This window comes from Cervus canadensis, chromosome 6 (genome assembly GCF_019320065.1).
Source record: "Cervus canadensis isolate Bull #8, Minnesota chromosome 6, ASM1932006v1, whole genome shotgun sequence".
Lineage (NCBI taxonomy): Eukaryota > Metazoa > Chordata > Mammalia > Artiodactyla > Cervidae > Cervus > Cervus canadensis.
This window is the reverse complement of record NC_057391.1, coordinates 87,703,778-87,722,239: the sequence shown is the minus strand read 5'-3', so window position 1 is coordinate 87,722,239 and position 18,462 is coordinate 87,703,778. Positions and strand designations below refer to the sequence as shown.

The 18,462-nt window shown below is 38.7% G+C and overlaps 1 pseudogene; it reads right to left on the bottom strand.

Moving 5' to 3' along the window:
- Positions 1 to 624: 624 nt before the first annotated feature.
- The window catches only part of LOC122444330, a 51,510-nt pseudogene continuing 33,672 nt past the window's right edge, over positions 625 to 18,462 (bottom strand).

Below are 18,462 nucleotides of genomic sequence, written 5' to 3'. Positions count from 1 at the left end.
TTAAATGTAATTAATATAGTTATTTTTCAGTATAATATAAAAGTAAAAGCATCATAAAACAAATAAAATGAATTATGAAACCAAAGTCTTATTGGAGATGCTGTTGTTGTTAAGTGGCCCAAGCCAGGCCTCCCTGTCCTTCATTATCTCCCTGAGTTTTCTCAAACTCATGTCCATTGAATTGATGATGCCATGCAACCATCTCATCCTCTGTCATCCCCTTCTCCTCCTGCCTTCAATCTTTCCCAGCATCAGGGTCTTTCCAATGAGTCAGTTCTTCACATCAGGTGGCCAAAGAATTGGAGCTTCAACTTCAGCATCAGTCCTTCCAATGAATATTTAAGGGTGCTTTCCTTTAGGATTGACTGGTGTGTTCTCCTTGCTGTCCAAGGGACTCTCAAGAGTCTTCTCCAGTACCACAATTTGAAAGCATCAATTCTTTGGCACTAAGCCTTCTTTATGGTCCAACTGTCTCTTCTGTATATCCTGGAAAAACCATAGCTTTGACTATATAGACTTTTGTCAGCAAAGTGATGTCTCTGTTTTTTTTTTCTTTTTTTTAACATTGCCAAAGTAGTTGAATTTATTATTTCACATAAACTTTATGGAATTTAAAGAGAACAATCAAGGTGTCTCATGGACTGGAAATTGACTTATTAATTCCCTTTCACTTCCAAACTTCATCAAGCATTCACTACAGTTATGAGGTAAATCAGCCAAATGTTTGTGATCTAGATGAATTTTAAAATCTTCAGTCTCTCCTGTTGAATATTCAGCGTATTGACATAAGCAAATCCCTTCAGATAAATGCGATTTAAATCTTTGCAATATTCTAGCATACTTGAGAAGCCTTTCCCACAGTCATCATAAACATGAGAAAAAAATTTAATATGTTCAATAGCAACGTATCTGTTAACATTTGTATGAAGTCTACTCTGAAACCCACATACTTGACTAACAAAGAAGTTTTTACATTTGTCAAGTGTGATTTTGCTTAAGAGGCTCTACTGTCCATGTTCCCCAGTGTTACTTACTTTATTTATTACTTATTTGTTACCCTTTATAAATTAACTGCATGCTCATTTACCACATGGCTATGCAAGCCTTCTGGATCATTCACTTCATGTTCACAGAACAGACACAAGTGCCGTTCATCAGAGCTGTGCTCCTGGAAATGTAGGTAGAGCTCCCGGCCCGAGGAGAACTGTATGTCACACTTCTCACATACATAAAGGTGATCACTAAAATGGGGGTCTGCAATGTGCTGGTCTCAAAATTTGCTCTTTTTTTAAATTTATTTATTTATTTTAATCAGAGGCTAATTACTTTACAATATTGTAGTGGTTTCTGCCATACATTGACATGAATCAGCCATGGGTGTACATGTGTTCCCCATCCTGAATCCCCCTCCCACCTCCTTCCCCATCCCATCCCTCTGGGTCATCCCAGTGTACCAGCCTGAGCACCCTGTCTCATACATCAAACCTGGACTGGCGATCTGTTTCACATATTATAATATACATGCTTCAGTGCTATTCTCTCAAACTGTCCCACCCTCGCCTTCTCCCACAGAATCCAAAAGTCTGTTCTTTACATCTGTGTCTCTTTTGCTGTCTTGCATATAGGGTCATCATTACCATCTTTCTAAATTTCATATATATGCATTAATATTCTGTATTGATGTTTTTCTTTCTTACTTCACTCTGTACAATAGTCTCCAGTTTCATCCACCTCATTAGAACTGACTCAAATGCACTCTTTTTAATGCTGAGTAAGAGCCCATTGTGTGTATGTACCACAGCTTTCTGTCTTATAATCACAGTATTTACAAATGTAGGGATCCTCTTCATGCAGTTTGGATGTTTGATCAGAAGCTGGTAGAGAAACTTTCTCTGCATACTCAGCACACATTTGAATCAGTACACTTTAAGCTTCAAGATCATATGCTGCTTTAAATCAGAAAAATATTTTCTGTTGAACTCACAAAGTTCACATTTATAGGGGTCACTGCTATTAGCTCTCAATAAGGCCATTTCTGCTGGGCAGTCACATTCAAAGCTTGGCTCTTGCCAACAACTCTGCAAGGTTGAGCTGGTGACTCTTCATCAGTTTGGTCTCGGAGAGTCTCAGAGGATTTGTTTTCTGTCTCTATATCATAATCTTCAGAAATCTGGTGCACTTCTGCAGCAACTGGAACATCTTCAGTAGTGTGAACTTCAGTGGGGCTCTCTTCTTGAGTCTGCCGGTGGGCTGATTCAGGAGAGTCAAACTCTTCATCACAGATATTAATATCAGCAGATTTTTCTGTAGGAAAGGCAGTGTGGTCTAGAATTCTAAGTACAGGACTGGGAATCAGGTTGTATTGATTTCTATTTCTGGACTTGATTCCATCTGTAAATTCTGGCAAGACATTTGATGTCTCTGTATCCGAATCATCATCTTCGTTGTCAAAATATCTTGTCTGCTTGCCTCATAGAACAAACATGGTAACAATGATCAGAAAAAAAACTCCACTGAACCCATCTGCAATTCTGCTTATTCCAGAGGAATCTGAATAAGGAGAAAGATGTAAAGTCTTCCTTTTTCTTTTTGTAGGATATTCATTCACATCTTTTTAATTTGCTGTAATGTTTAATACTATAGTGAGGGAAAAAAAATTACAGAGAAGTTTTCACAGATAGTAAAATATGCACTCCACATCTGTGCCATAAGCCTTAGGGGCCCACTAAGAGGGTGGGGAGGTGAGGAGGTGAGAATTGGGGCTGAGGAGGGACCACAGGCCTCCAGCCCCGAGGGTGGTCTGGTGGCCCATGACCCCTACAGACACCTCCATACCAACACGGGTTCCTTCAGGGCATGTCTCTGCTTTTTAATACGCTGTCTACGTGAGTTGTCATAGTCTTTCTTTCAAGGAGCGAGCATCTTTTAATATCATGGCTGCAGTCACCATCACAGTGATTTTGGAGCCCAAGAAAATAAAGTCTGTCACTGTTTCCATTCTTCCCCATCTATTTGCCATGAAGTGATGGGACCCAAATCCATGATCTTAATTTTTGGAGTGTTGAGTTTTAAGCCAGCTTTTTCACCCTCCTGTTTCACTTTCATCAAGAGGCTCTTTAGTTTCTCTTGCTTTCTGCCACTAGAGTGGTATCATCTGCACATCTGAGGTTGTTGAAATTTCTTCTGGCAATCTTGATTTCAGCTTGTGATTCATCCAGCCCGGCATTTCACATGATGCAACCTGCATATAAGTTAAATAAGCAGGGTGACAACATACAGCCTTGATGTACTCCTTTCCCAATTTGGAACCAGTCCATTTTTCCAGGTCCAGTTCTAATTGTTGACTCTTGACCTGGATGTAGGTTTCTTAGGAGACAGGAAAGGTGGTCTGGTATTCCCATCCATTTAAGATATCCACAGTTTGTTGTGCTCCACACAGTTAAAGGCTTACCAGAAGGAGATGCTTTTTCTGGAATCCCCTTGCTTTTTCTATGATCCAGGATTATTTATCTCTATTGGAGATAAAACTCATTATCAGATTGAAAGTTTGTTTCATATCAACAAAATATTTCCTAATAAATGATACAAACATATTCAATGATTTTAGAATGAAGGAAATAAGGAATTTCACATTCCTAACTTTAATAATCTCCTTGAGGCTACTTTAGCTTTCACAATAAGGGAATGTATAGACTAAGAAGAGGAAGTATAATTAAAATATATAATAAAAGGTAATAATAGTAAAGATAATTTTTAAACTTCAAATAAAGGTTACCAAAATGTTACATTAAATTTTATTTCAAATAATTATGTACATCCTTCTAGGTTAGATTATAATAATGACCCAACAGTACAATTACAATGTATCCACATTTATGTCATTCTTTTAAAAAAAAAAAATTACAATTCAAAGGTCAATAGCAGTTTTAAGACCAGAAGGGAAATATACAGTTGGAAATTTCAGTCTGTTAGGATTAAGGAAGACTGACCAGTTCCATAAGTGTACATGAACTCATGCTTAATGACTCCAATAACAACACTAGTCTTTATATAACGCTTCATCTTTGAGTGTTTTCCCAACCTACTCTAGTTAATCAGTCAGTCAATTCAGTTGTTCAGTTGTGTCCTACTCCTTGCGACCCCATGGACTGTAGCACGCCAGGCCTCCCTGTCCATCACCAACTCCCAGAGTTTACTCAAACTCAAGTCCATCGAGTCAGTGATGGCATCCAACCATCTCATCCTCTGTCTTCCTCTTCTCTTCCTACTTCAGTCTTTCCCAGCATCAGGGTCTTTTCCAATGAGTCAGTTGTTCACATCAGGTGGCCAAAGTATTGGAATTTCAGCTTCAGCATCAGTCCTTCCAATGAATATTCAGAACTGATTTCCTTTAGAATGGACTGGCTGGATCTCCTTGCAGTCCAAGGGACTCTCAAGAGTCTTCTCCAACACCACAGTTCAAAAGCATCAATTCTTTGGTGCTCAGCTTTTTTATACTCCAACTCTCACATCCATACCTGACTGCTGGAAAAACCATAGTCTTGACTAGACAGACCTTTGTTGGCAAAGTAATGTCTCTGCTTTTTAATATACTGTCTAGTTTGGTCATAACTTTTCTTCCAAGGTCATAACTTTTCTTCTCTAGATAATGAGGACAGAAAATTCCTGCTGAGCCCTTCAAGGATTTCCAATAACCTTTCTGTCATTTGGAGCCTCCTTAAAATCCAAAATGCATTTGCTTCTTTAAGAACTTAGCAACGATTAATTAAACCATGTAAAACTTTAAGGGGCATATCATCTGAACAACTTTCATTCCCACGAAATTCTCTGTATTTAAGACTTATTTCCAAAGACTACCCTTTGTTACTTCTCATAAGTTTTAGTAACCAACTGGTTTTGCCTTGATAGTTTATAGTCTAAGCTTATTTGACCTGTGTAAAAGGAAGGATACACAGTTTATAGCTATAACTCACACATAGATTTCAATAATAAAAAATAAAAAATGTAACCAGATTTTTAAAAATTTTAGTACAAGATATTCAATGGCTATTATATCTCCCAAATAATGATCTGACTCAAACAGTCAAGTAAAGACATTCTTGAGGGAAAAAATAGTTTACTTAGTTTATGTGCATTCTTTTTTTTTTTTTTTTCCTTCTGGGAGAGTGCTCATGTTTTCCTAGGCTTCTTTATTTGTTTGCTTGTTTTGAATGTTATTCAGTCTCTCTCTAAGCTCTTGTTTTCTCAGTCAACAATCTGATTAGAGCCAGACAATGTCTGTCCCAGAAAGATAAGAAATCTGCCTAACAGAAAATTAAGGAATCTTAGTTCCAAGTGAGGCTGTCTTACTCACTGACGTAGTGAATTAGAGGAAACAAATTGGAAGTGAGAGGACAAATGGAGATTTCTAAATGTGTTTTCCCATCACTATGGCTATTAATAGAATCCTTGCTTTTTCAAAAAAATTATTGGGTAATATTTGTGCTGTGCTATATATCCATAATGACCAAAGGCACTGTAGAGGTAGAAAAACAGAAGCTTATAATAATCAGAAAAAATAATAAAAAACATTTATCAAAGAAGTCATTCAAAGATGTCTTTCTTCAAAGTTCTAAACAAAGAAAAACATTTTGCAGATAAAGGAGCTTACAAAAGGCTTACCCTTTCCTTAGAAAAGTTTACCAATGACTAGGCAGTACAAGCTGTGTTCTCTCTATAGGCTTTCATTCCCAAAGAAATTAGGGAGAGATGATAGAACAATTCTGCTATTTATTCCACCAAAATAGTGTAACTTCTGGTCTCACTAGTATTTTTAGCTAGGAGAAGCAGTAGAGGATAAGTAGCATTCTCATTCTAGCTTCAGCAAGGAAAACTCTATAGCCCAGGCTTTGGCAGAGTTTTCTCCAAGTGAAATGGAGCAGGATGGTGTAGAGAAGCCTCTCTGTGTTCCCTGTTTCTGGTTTGTAGGAAACAGGCTTCAGCCTCCTTGACCTTCCGGGAGTTTAAGGGAGGGGATACAGAGACAAGGGAGCAGCCATCAAGAAACAACAGTGCAGGTGTGGGCTGAGTCCTGGTTCTGCTTCAAGAGGTCCACATGACAATATCTTTGAGCTCTTCTGCAGAACTAACATCCCCAACAAATGCAAGATATTAGATACTTGATGAAGCATTCTTAATTCCAGAGAATTAATTCTTGATTCCAGCAAAAGTCACAGTTTACTAACCTTGAGAACCAGGGAAGCTCAGCCGGAGACCACCTGAGGTCAGATTAAAGGAGTGGAGGCCCTGCACACACCCTAACCTTATCAGAAACCCACGCCTGAACCATCGTGTCGGGGGCAGGAGCCCAGTGAGCCCACTTTAGCCTGGCAAAGCAACAAAGCTACTCTTCTCTTCTTCTTGTTCAGCCGCTCAGTCCTGTCTGACTCCTGGTGACCCCACGACTGCAGCACACCAGGCTTCCCTGTCCTTCACTATCTCCTGGAGCTTGCTCAAACTCATGTCCATTGAGTCGGTGATGCCATCCAACCATCTCATCCTCTGTTGTCCCCTTCTCCTCCTGCCCTCAATCTTTCCCAGCATCAGGGTCTTTTCAAATGAGTTATCTCTTTGCATCAGGTGGCCAAAGTATTGGAGCTTCAGCTTCAGCATCAGTCCTTCCAATGAACACCCAGGACTGAGCTCCTTTAGGATGGACTGGTTGGATCTCATTGCAGTCCAAGGGACTCACAAGAGCCTTCTCCAACACCACAGTTCAAAAGCATCAGTCCTTCGGCGCTCAGCCTTCTTTATGGTCCAACTCTCACATCCATACATGACTACTGGAAAAACCATAGCTTTGACTATTTGGATCTTTGTTGACAAAGTAATTCTTCTCTTCTTCACCCAAAACTCTGTTGCAGATGCTGAGTTTTCAGCTTCACAAGGACCACCCTACCCTTTTCTATCTTTGGTCACAGAGCTTTATAATATTTGCTTGATTCGGGAAAATTTCATGTCATGGCACAACTAGTAAGGGTCTCTAACATGACTCCAATACCAGTTCCTTACCTGACAGGAATTAACTTTTTTTTTTTTTGGTGTGTGTGCATTTTTGCCTTCTTTTTTTTTGAAAGGAATTAATTTTTTTTTCATTTGTTTTTATTAGTTGGAGGCTAATTACTTTACAATATTGTAGTGGTTTTTGTCATACATTGACATGAATCAGCCATGGATTTACATGTATTCCCCATCCCGATCCCTCCTCCCACCTCCTTCTCTACCCGATCCCTCTGGGTCTTCCCAGTGCACCAGGCCCGAGCACTTGTCTCATGCATCCAAAGGAAGCTTTGGAAATATTTTAATCTGTTTCCTTATCAAGACTAGTGTTTCCTTCTGTAAGGCTGGATTTCAAAAACTCATTTCAAATTATCCTTTTTGGTAGAGCTGTATTGTCTGCTGAAATAGATACCAAACAAACCAAATACTGTACAATATATAAACTGAAAAGGGTTTTCTGTTTGTTAGTTTTCCAACAGAATTAGGTTTTTAAGTCCAGCTCTACCAAATATTATTTGTGGTATCTTAGTAAAGCTATTTAACACCTATCTATGAGCCTTTATTTTCTCATGTGTCAAATGAAATAACAAAGACTAGCTTGCAGTGACTTTGAAGATTAAAAAATAAAAGACATGGTGCTTATCACATATCGTGGTCACAATAAGTACTCATAAGAAATCATAGTGGCTTTTATTGTTGTCTGTGGTTGTGGTTCTGTGGTACAACCTGATTCCTGTTTTCCAATAGATAGCAATCTACTTATAAATACAACAGAAATAATTAAATGGTAGTATTAATTTAACCAAAATAAATTTCTCAGAATATATATTTAGAGCAATTTAAATATAGTGATCCAAAGATGGTTATAGTTGGAGTGATGGACCAGACTGAACTTTGAAAGGAGAACAGTCCATTTATTTTGACTACCAGATGAGCTTGTAGAAATAAAACATGAGAAAAGCCTTAAAAAATAAGATTGGGAAATACTAAAAAAATCTGAATCTTTTTAAACATAAATGAGGCTTATGGAAAACTTGAATGCCATGGTGTTTAGTAAGAACTTGATTCTGACATAAGGAATATTCATTTGAGATTTTTTTTTCTTAGCCATAAAGCAACAGTATAGGATTAGCATTTTAAAAAGTTAATTTTCAAGGCCATGTGTAGAATGAATTAAAGGTGAGACGGAATGAACACAGGGAGAATTACGTGAACTGAAAAATATTTGGAGAGGAGGGAAGTTGTGGGAATAGAAACAGAGGATCAGATACAGAAGATATTTCAAAGGGTGGATCAGTAGAAATTAATGGAATAAACATCTAAAATTAATGGGTTTAATGTTTCCACTGAGGTGTCCTTTTTATTTCCATTCATACAGTTCTTGCTTCTAACTCTTGCTTGATCTGTCTCTTTGGAGGAGGAAGAGAATAATAAACAACCTCATCATTTATATCTCAGGTCTTACATCCACATCCTTGGCTCTCAAAATATAAAGGCCAGGTTTATAAATCAAGTGAGAGAAAACATATTAGAGTGTGGGAATAAGTGCTTTTCAAATTGAGTTGAACTAGTGACAAGATATAGTGGCTCTGTCATAGGCAGTTATAAAAACAGAAGACTTTAAAGGAAGAATAGTTCACTGTTCAAACACCATATCTTGGATAACACTCCCAATGGCATTCTAGTCATATAAAACAACTAATGCATTTAATGTAAGTCTTCCAATAAACAGACTTGATATATATTCTCCAGTTTGTAAGACACAGTACCGGTGAACTCATTAGAATCTTGAACTTCAGTTTATAATTCTGATTTATAGAAAAAATTTGTTAGCAGGAAAAAACATTTCTTCAAGCACAATTTCATATGAGAACTTAATTAAAACAGGCAAAACTGTTCTCACGAAGTCAGGAGGGTGGTCTCAGAGTCCTGACGGTACTGTTCCCCGCCCCGAACAACTGCAGGATACACATGTTACCAGACTCAACATCCCCACAGAGCACAGTGTGAAAACCACTGCCTCAGTGGATCTGAGGTGTTGTTGAGCCAATATTTATGACAAGGTTGGGTATGAGGGCCCACAATGGAATTGTTCTCTCTGTCAAATTAACTTTAGGGTTAAAATATGACCTTGGATTAATTTTAATGTTAAAATGTGATCTTGGACTACTCTGAGCTCACTAGGCCTAGAGTACCAAAAGACCCAGTGCAAGATGAAAAGGCACAGACACACACAAATCACTCACCCTCTCATTTCAACTGACTTACGGTGCTAACGATCAGCTTAGATCATTTTTAAAACTTCTTTTGGTTGGGTTCATATACATGCAACTTGCTATTAACTACCAATTCAGGGAAAGAATTATTTATTCATGTACATGATGAGTGGCAAATACGTCTCCTGTATTCAAGGCTAGGTAACAGAAAATGGTAAGAAAGACAAATGAGGAAGATAAAGAAAAAGAAAACAAAATAACACAGAAATTTACAGTTTAAATGGTGAATTTCAATGCATAGTCTTACAGAACCCTTTCAACACACTCAAAAAGAACACAACATTATATTTCCGTGTTATAGACAAAGAACTTGGAAACTGAAATTTAGAGAGGAAATGAAATTTGTTCAATATCACGTGACTAGAAAGTGGCAAGGCCACAACTCACTCAGAACTGCATTTTGAGTTCTCAGAAATGGAGAAAAAGAGAAAATAAGATGCAAAAAGACGCCTAAAGCACAACTTTTGAAATGAAAAATAATTATAAATAGGACTTCATTAAAATTATTCTGTAATGTAGAAGACTATTAAGAGAATATAAAGAAAATCCAGTGATTTGGAGAATGTGTTTGCAAAATATATCCAAAATATTTAAAGAGCTTTTTAAAAGTCAATAGTAGAAAATAAAACAACCCAATTTAAAAATATAAGAAAAATATCTGAACAGATATCTCACCAAAGAAGATATATGATGGTAAATAAGCATATGACAACATCCTCAACATCTTACATTGTTAGAGAATTGCAAATTAAAACAAGGAAATGCCACTGCATAGCTGTTAGATAGGTTAAAACCCAAAACACTGAAACACCAAGTCCTGGTGCGGATACAGAGCAACAAAAACGCTGATTCTTTGCTGGCAGGAATGCAAAACGGTAGCTTCACTTTGAAAACAGTTTGACAGTTTCTTGCGAAGTTAAAACATTGTCTTACCATGAAATCCAGCAATCACACTCCTTGGTATTTACCCACTTTATGTTGGAAACATATGTCCATATAAAATTCTGCACTTGGACAATTATAAAAGATTTATTCAAATCTGCCAAATCGACCAAGATATTCTTTACTAGGTAATAGATAAAACAAATTTTATACAGCCATACAAAGGGATAGTATTCAACGATAGAAAGAAATGAGCTAGCAAACCACAAAAAGATATAAGGGAACAACAAATGCATATCGCCAAGTGAAAAAAGCCTTTACACTGTATTCTTCCAGCTACATGACATCCTAGAAAAGGCAAAACTATAGGGACTGTAAAATAATTAGTGGTAGCCAGAAGTTCTGGGGGCAGGGGTTTGGGAGGAAAAATGGATGGAGCAGCAGGGGATTTTTAGGGCAATGAAATTATGCTGTATGATACTGTGATGCTGCTGCTGCTAAGTCGCTCAGTCGTGTCTGACTCTGTGCGACCCCATAGACGGCAGCCCACCAGACTCTGCCGTCCCTGGGATTCTCCAGGCAAGAATATTGGAGTGGGTTACCATTTCCTTCTCCAATGCATGAAAGTGAGAAGTGAAAGTGAAGTCGCTCAGTCGTGTCTGACTCTTAGCGACCCCATGGACTGCCACCCACCAGGCTCCTCCATCCATGGGATTTTCCAGGCAAGAGTACTGGGGTGGGGTGCCATTGCCTTCTCCTGTGATGATGAGTATATGGATATATTCTACAATGAAATGGCAACCCACTCCAGTATTCTTGCCTGGGAAATCCCATGGACAGAGGAGTCTGGTGGGCCACCAGTCCATGGCGTTGCAGAGTCAGACATGACTGAGCACACACACACACACACACATTTGCCATAACCCACCACATGTACAACATCAAGGGTGAACACTAGTATAAACTATATACTTTAGTTAATAAAAGAAAGAAAGAGAGAAAGAAGAATGCAGAGAGAATAAGTAGAAAAACGCAAGTCAGAACAAAGTCAAGAAGGCAATGGCTAGAAGCATCAACCAAATGTCTTGGTATTAACATGTGACTGTCATTATATTTGTTCATTTAATTATGTCATGTTATACTTTTCTTTCCTTTACATTTTCCCTTTCCTGTTTATGAATCTTCATATTGAGTCTTCAGCAAACTAATCATAACCCACCTCTGAATCAATCCTTGTCTCCACATATCAGATAATGAGGCAGACTATTCTTTGTTACGAGGACTTAATGACCTCCCACTTCATTAACTTATACTTTTCATAAGTAATGATTTATCCATTGGCTCCCTTAGAAAGAAAAGTGCACAGACAGACTTAAGAGGCACATACACATACACACAGGTAAACTCAAATGCACCGACACATACATTTGACAAGAACAAGTCTTCTGCTTTTTGTTATAACACCCTGACTAAACCTGACAGCAACATCCATAGAGAACTGTGCCTAAGGAACAGGAAAAGTACAAAACTCCAAAAATTTTAAAATGTAAAAACAAAAAAAAGGGGACAGGTGACAATTCGCTCATCATGACATAATTAGCACAACCATGCTAAAAAAGAAATGAATTGAAAGTCTGAGCAGGGAAATACTGCATTCTGCGGAGTTTTCAAGTAGGCAACTAGCCCTTGAACTTAATTCTCAGTTTAATGAACCTCCAAATAATTGAATAAACAATAAACAGCCCAGGAGTATAGGGGATGGGAGAATTAAGGGAGAGCCATGATTTTCCACAATCTATCTAGGGAACAGAGGAGGGGGAAGAAGAGTTAAGAATGAAGGTGAAAGGATTAATATTCAGTGTTATTTTTATTGCAAACATCAACACGAAGATAATGAATTCTGGGCCCGACTCCTGAGATGCAGGTTACCTCCGTCCAGGCGAAGGAGGCATGAATAATTAATAATCCACTTCAAAGTTCACAACCCTCATCTCCTCCCCAAGGTAGTCATCAAGAGAGGCAACAACCAGATAATGGGAGGCGTGCTTCGTTCATCTCATGCAAATTGAAGCACCTCTGCCTCAAGGATTTCTCTTCTTTGCAGGCTTAGGAAGCAGCGGGTTCCCTGAACTCCTGGAGAGAATGTTTAGCCCCCTTCAACCACAAATCAGCCACCCAGTCTTAGCTTCTTTAAAAGTTCAAAACATCATAGGGGTCTGGCCATCAATCAGTGGTTGTATTTTTCATTCAGCTCCACAGTAGCTGGAAAGTTACTTCTGCTAGAGATCCAAGTTTGTTATCAAAAATCCAGTGCACAATATATACACAGACCTAACTTACCTGTTCACCTAAATCCAAGAAAGACAGTCACTGCATTTGGGGAAAACATTTTAAAAGCCAGCTTTCATCAATAATGACCAAACAAATATCAGGCTGAATGCACTTAGCAATTCTGATGTATATTCTTCTTCCTAGTATCACAATTTCAAACCTGTGTGTACATAAAAGTTGTTTCAGAAAATGTATTAAAAATAAGGAATCCTGGACCCCACTCCTAGAAGCTCTGATTAAGTAGGTCTTAGGTGAGACTGAAGAATCTGTGTTATTGCTAAAAAGAATCCAAGTGATACAGGAATTCCTCGGACTACATTGTGAGGAACAACCAACAGGTACTGACACTTAGCATCCATGGACTAAATACTCTCAGTTTTGACTCTTTTTATCAAACCTTAATTTCAGTGTCATATGGAACATACCTGAGGCACCAAACTGAAACCCATGCACACTATAAACAGAGTTGATTTGAGGGGCAAGTCAGTAAACTAACATGTTGCACATCTCAATAGAGCCTTTTTTTTATCTGCTGATTTTTTGCAATGATCCTCACAAAATGGCTTCCCCTTCCTTCTCCACCAAAAGGAAAAAAAAATAAAACCTTCCCTGGAAAACAGTCATCAAATAAGTCAGAAAGCTTTGCAAGACATTGAAAAAGGTAGAGATACATAACAATTTGCTGGGAAAATAATACAGAGTAACTGAGATGAACTCATGAAGTCACTTCTATGATATTGTCAGCTACTGATCAGAGATAAATAAGAAAATAAAAGAATTTTCAGGCATACACACACACACACACACACATATATATAAACACATTCATACACACTCATTCATATTCTGCCACTAAAAAACAGGGTTACTGAGAAAATCAGTTTCTTCCTGGAAGGTCTAAGCTTTTCATCGACAAAATAAGGTTATCAAACTAATTCTCTGTAACACCAACAGCTATGATTTTATTTGCCAAAACTTTGCTGAACTCATTTGTAGTGCCTGCCGCTGCTGCTAAGTCGCTCCAGTCGTGTCCGACTCTGTGCGACCCCATAGACGGCAGCCCACCAGGCTCCTCCATCCCTGGGATTCTCCAGGCAAGAACATGGAGTGGGTTGCCATTTCCTTCTCCAATGCGTGAAAGTGGCAAGTGAAAGTAAAGTTGCTCAGTCGTGTCCGACTCTTCGCGACCCCATGGACTGCAGCCTACCAGGCTCCTCTGCCCATGGGATTTTCCAGGCAAGAGTACTGGAGTGGGTTGCCATTGCCTTCTCCACCTATAATAGTGTTATTCACTTTACCATCATACTGAGGACCAATAATTATTTTTTTTAGTTATTTATCCTTCATACATTTCTACTTGTATTTCCAAACTACCCCTCACTATATACTTAAAGTATATGTAAGGATACTCACATATTTAAGGTCTTTTATGCTAGGCTTCCAAAAGCAAACAATTGGCGCACTTAAAGTAGGTGTCTTGAGGAGAGTTAATAAACTATTTTATAAGTGAGAGCGTTTGTAAGGAAATCTCGATGAGCCGTGCAGTAACCCAGGGTTAGCAACTGCAGGAGAGCTGCTGTCACCGTTAGGAACGCAGGGCCCCTGGGACAGTGGACTACACCTCCTGCCAGGACCTGTGCTCCGTGGTAGGGGAGGCAGAAAACCCATGGAACTCTGCAGAAAGGAGATCAAGGAATTAAACCCCCGCCTCCTTCTTCTCCCTTCTCCTACCTGCCTGCTAGTGCTTCCCATTGTTCAAACCAAGTCAGAGGTCAGAGGGCAAGAGAGCCCTTGGATAGAATCCAGGAAGGTTGACTTCTTGGGGCACAGAGCATGGTGAAAATGTGTGAAGAGTGATGCTTGAGAGAAGAAAAATGGAAAATTATTCTTATTTCTTATGTAGAAGCCAACCTGAAGTTTCTACATATTCCTACCTGCTTAATGGTTCGCTGAGTTACCATTGGATTCAGTATCCTGTTAAGCGGATGGTTCATGTTGCCTTATGAAGGTTACTCTATCTCTATTTCATATCACCTCAGACTTGGAACTTGGCTGCTTTCCCTTGATTCCTACAGAGCAACCACTTGCATGAGGCCTGTGTGCGCGGAGCAGACTTTACCTGGTTAGGGAAGTAGGGAGATTCAGACACAACCATGCAGTAAAAGTTCCATGTTCCTATTTTCCAAGACGCAATCATTCCCTTCAGTTCCAGTCTGGGTTCCAGTTTCTGGCCATGGTTTGGACCCCTATCCAACCCACCATCAAATCCTAAAAAACGGATTCATCTTAAAAAGCAGTTGAGGGAAACTTCATACGCATGTGGTCCTCAAGCTCCTTCTCACAGAATTCAGTACATTTCACTTGCTTCTGTACCCTCCCCTTATCATAGCTACCATCCTGCTGCACCACTAGACTTCAGATGCATTTTTTTAAAGGTTTTTTAATTTTACTTTTTATGCTTATGTCAGGACTTGCCAGCCCAACGCATGTGGGATCTTAGTTCCCCAACCAGGGGTCAAACCCATATTCCTTGCACAGGAAGGCAAATTCTTAGCCACTGGATTATGAGGCCAGTCCCAGGGCTGTCATCATCACATCCACACATCCAGGGTCTATTGTCATACTTTAATTAAGTAGACATCCGACTAATGCCTTTTTAATAAATGTGTGATCTTCCAGAATAGGACAAACCCTCTGTGCATGCACACACACACATACATACACCTCTTTCACCACGCACAGCTTTATAAAAACTGAGGCTGTGAGAAGAGAAATAACACACCTCAGAATCCAGGGATCCTACCTCTTCAAATTGATATTCTCCATAATACTCTGATACTCCAGCTGTTTACATATAAGGGTGTTCAATGAATTTCCTTATCCTAATTCTGCTACAAAATGTCTTTATAGCTTTTTCTCAACAAGTTATATTTAAGAGAAACAAGTTACAGAAAGAAATTTTCTTCTGAAGAAAAAATTTCCTGCATCAATTTTGTTGGTCCAGCTCTCATATCTGTATATGACTTCTGGAAAAACCATAGCTTGGACCATATGGACCTTTGTGCAAAGCATTATTTCTGCTTTTTTAATGCACTGTCTAGGCTTGTCATAGCAAATATGCAACAATGTCCCAGCATTTAAATTAACATGTACACATTTGTTGTGTTTACAATATTAATATTGAAAATGTCATTAAACTGATTAAAAAAAAAAAGAGGGCATGAATTAACACTTGATGATGGAGATTTTGGCCTCAAAAAACATTTTTATTTTTAGCATTCAGCCTAATACTCTGTATCCAAAGCTTTCCTCTCAGTGAGACACCAAAGAAACAGTTCTTGCAAATGGTATATTTTGTTTTCCTAATGAAAATCCATGAAGGAAATGTTAAAAATATTTCAAAACATCTCACTGCAAATCTGCTAACTTCCTTTTAAGAGATTTTTTGTTGTTCCATCAGAGAATGTTGCTTATAATTTCATTATCACTCATCATCCTTTCATGACTCATTAATTAGTTTTACATCCAAAATGAACTGAATAATTTTATTCAACTGTCTGTACTATCTAAAACCTGACAAAGTGAAAACACAGTATCATCTTCTAGAAGTCTCTGTGCCTCCAGAGTGATCAATTTCCCAGGTTATTTCCTAGAAGGTATCAATAGTGGAAATGACAACTTCCGCTCCATGCTACATTCTGCAAATCTTTCCTCTCTGTACCATATTCTCAAATCCTTCCTCTGCCCAAGGCCTTCCATTATCTATTTTCATGAATACTATCAACAAAATGAAAGTAATGTTTTTGTTAATATGATAAAGCCACTCCAGATATGTGTTTTTCAGATACTCACCTAATTTATTTGTATTATAAGTTCTCCAGTGATTTATGTTCAACAGTGTAAAACAGCCTTTAATTTCTTTTCTTGTCATTGTCCGTAGACTTTTTCTCTCTTTGATCTCATCTCATATGTAAGGAAATGATTCAAGTGTATGAGACTTCTTCCCAAACTTACTAATCAGAATCTGCTAGAGTAGAGGCAGGCGATCCATGCATTTTAAAGGATCTTCAATAACTGCGATGAATAGCTAGAATCGATAAAACCGCACCAAATACAAGAATGGATCCAACACTGAAATTAATGGTGGAATACTTAGGTACATATGTCAGTATATTTTTTTTTTCACTGAGAAGAGGATGCCTTTTCTTTTTGAAATTTTCAAAGGTATCTTTAAGAATGGGACAGACACACTATGAAAATAACTCACATACTGAAAGAATAAAAGGAAAGATATTCCCATTTGAATGCAGAGTTCTAAAGAATAGCCAGGAGAGATAAGAAAGCCTTCCTCAGCGATCAATGCAAAGAAATAGAGGAAAACAACAAAATGGGAAAGACTAGAGATCTCTTCAAGAAAATTAGAGATACCAAGGGAATATTTCACTCAAAGATGGGTTCAATAAAGGAGAGAAATGGTATGGACCTAACAGAAGCAGAAGATATTAAGAAGAAGTGGCAAGAATACACAGAAGAACTGTACAAAAAAGATCTTCATGACCCAGATAATCACAATGGTGTGATCACTCACCTAGAACCAGACATCCTGGAACGTGAAGTCAGGTAGGCCTTAGAGCATCACTATGAACAAAGCTAGTGGATGTGATGGAATTCCAGTTGAGCTATTTCAAATCCTGAAAGATGATGCTGTGAAAGTGCTGCACTCAATATGCCAGCAAATTTGGAAAACTCAGCAGTGGCCACAGGACTGGAAAAGGTCCGTTTTCATTCCAATCCCAAAGAAAGGCAATCCCAAAGAATGCTCAAACTACTGCACAATTGCACTCATCTCACACGCTAGTAAAGTAATGCTCAAACTTCTCCAAGCCAGGCTTCAGCAGTATGTGAACTGTGAACTTCCAGATATTCAAGCTGGTTTTAGAAAAGGCAGAGGAACCAGAGATCAAATTGCTAACATCCACTGGATCATCGAAAAAGCAAGAGAGTTCCAGAAAAACATCTATTTCTGCTTTATTGACTATGCCAAAGCCTTCGACTGTGTAGATCACAATAAACTGTGGAAAATTCTGAAAGAGATGGGAATACCAGACCACCTGACCTGCCTCTTGAGAAACCTGTATGCAGGTCAGGAAGCAACAGTTAGAACTGGACATGGAACTACAGACTGGTTCCAAATAGGAAAAAGAGTACGTCAAGGCTGTATATTGTCACCCTGCTTATTTAACTTCTATGCAGAGCACATCATGAGAAACGCTGGGCTGGAAGAAGCACAAGCTGGAATCAAGATTGCCGGGAGAAATATCAATAACCTCAGATATGCAGATGCACCACCCTTATGGCAAAAAGTGGAGAGGAGCTAAAAAGCCTCTTGATGAAAGTGAAAGAGGAGAGTGAAAAAGTTGTCTTAAAGCTCAACATTCAGAAAACTAAGATCATGACATCTGGTCCCATCACTTCATGGGAAATAGATGTGGAGACAGTGGAAACAGTGTCAGACTTTATTTTTGGGGGCTCCAAAATAACTGCAGATGGTGATTGCAGCCATGAAATTAAAAGGTGCTTACCCCTTGGAAGGAAAGTTATGACCAACCTAGATAGCATATTAGAAAGCAGAGACATTACTTTGTCAACAAAGACCCATCTAGTCAAGGCTATGGTTTTTCCAGTGGTCATGTATGGATGTGAGAGTTGGACTGTGATGAAAGCTGAGTGTTGAAAAATTGATGCTTTTGAACTATGGTATTGGGGAAGACTCTTGAGAGTCCCTTGGACTGCAAGGAGATCCACCCAGTCCACCCTAAAGGAGATCAGTCCTGGGTGTTCATTGGAAGGACTGATGCTGAAGCTGAAACTCCAATACTTTGGTCACCTCATGAGAAGAGCTGACTCACTGGAAAAGACCCTGATGCTGGGAGGG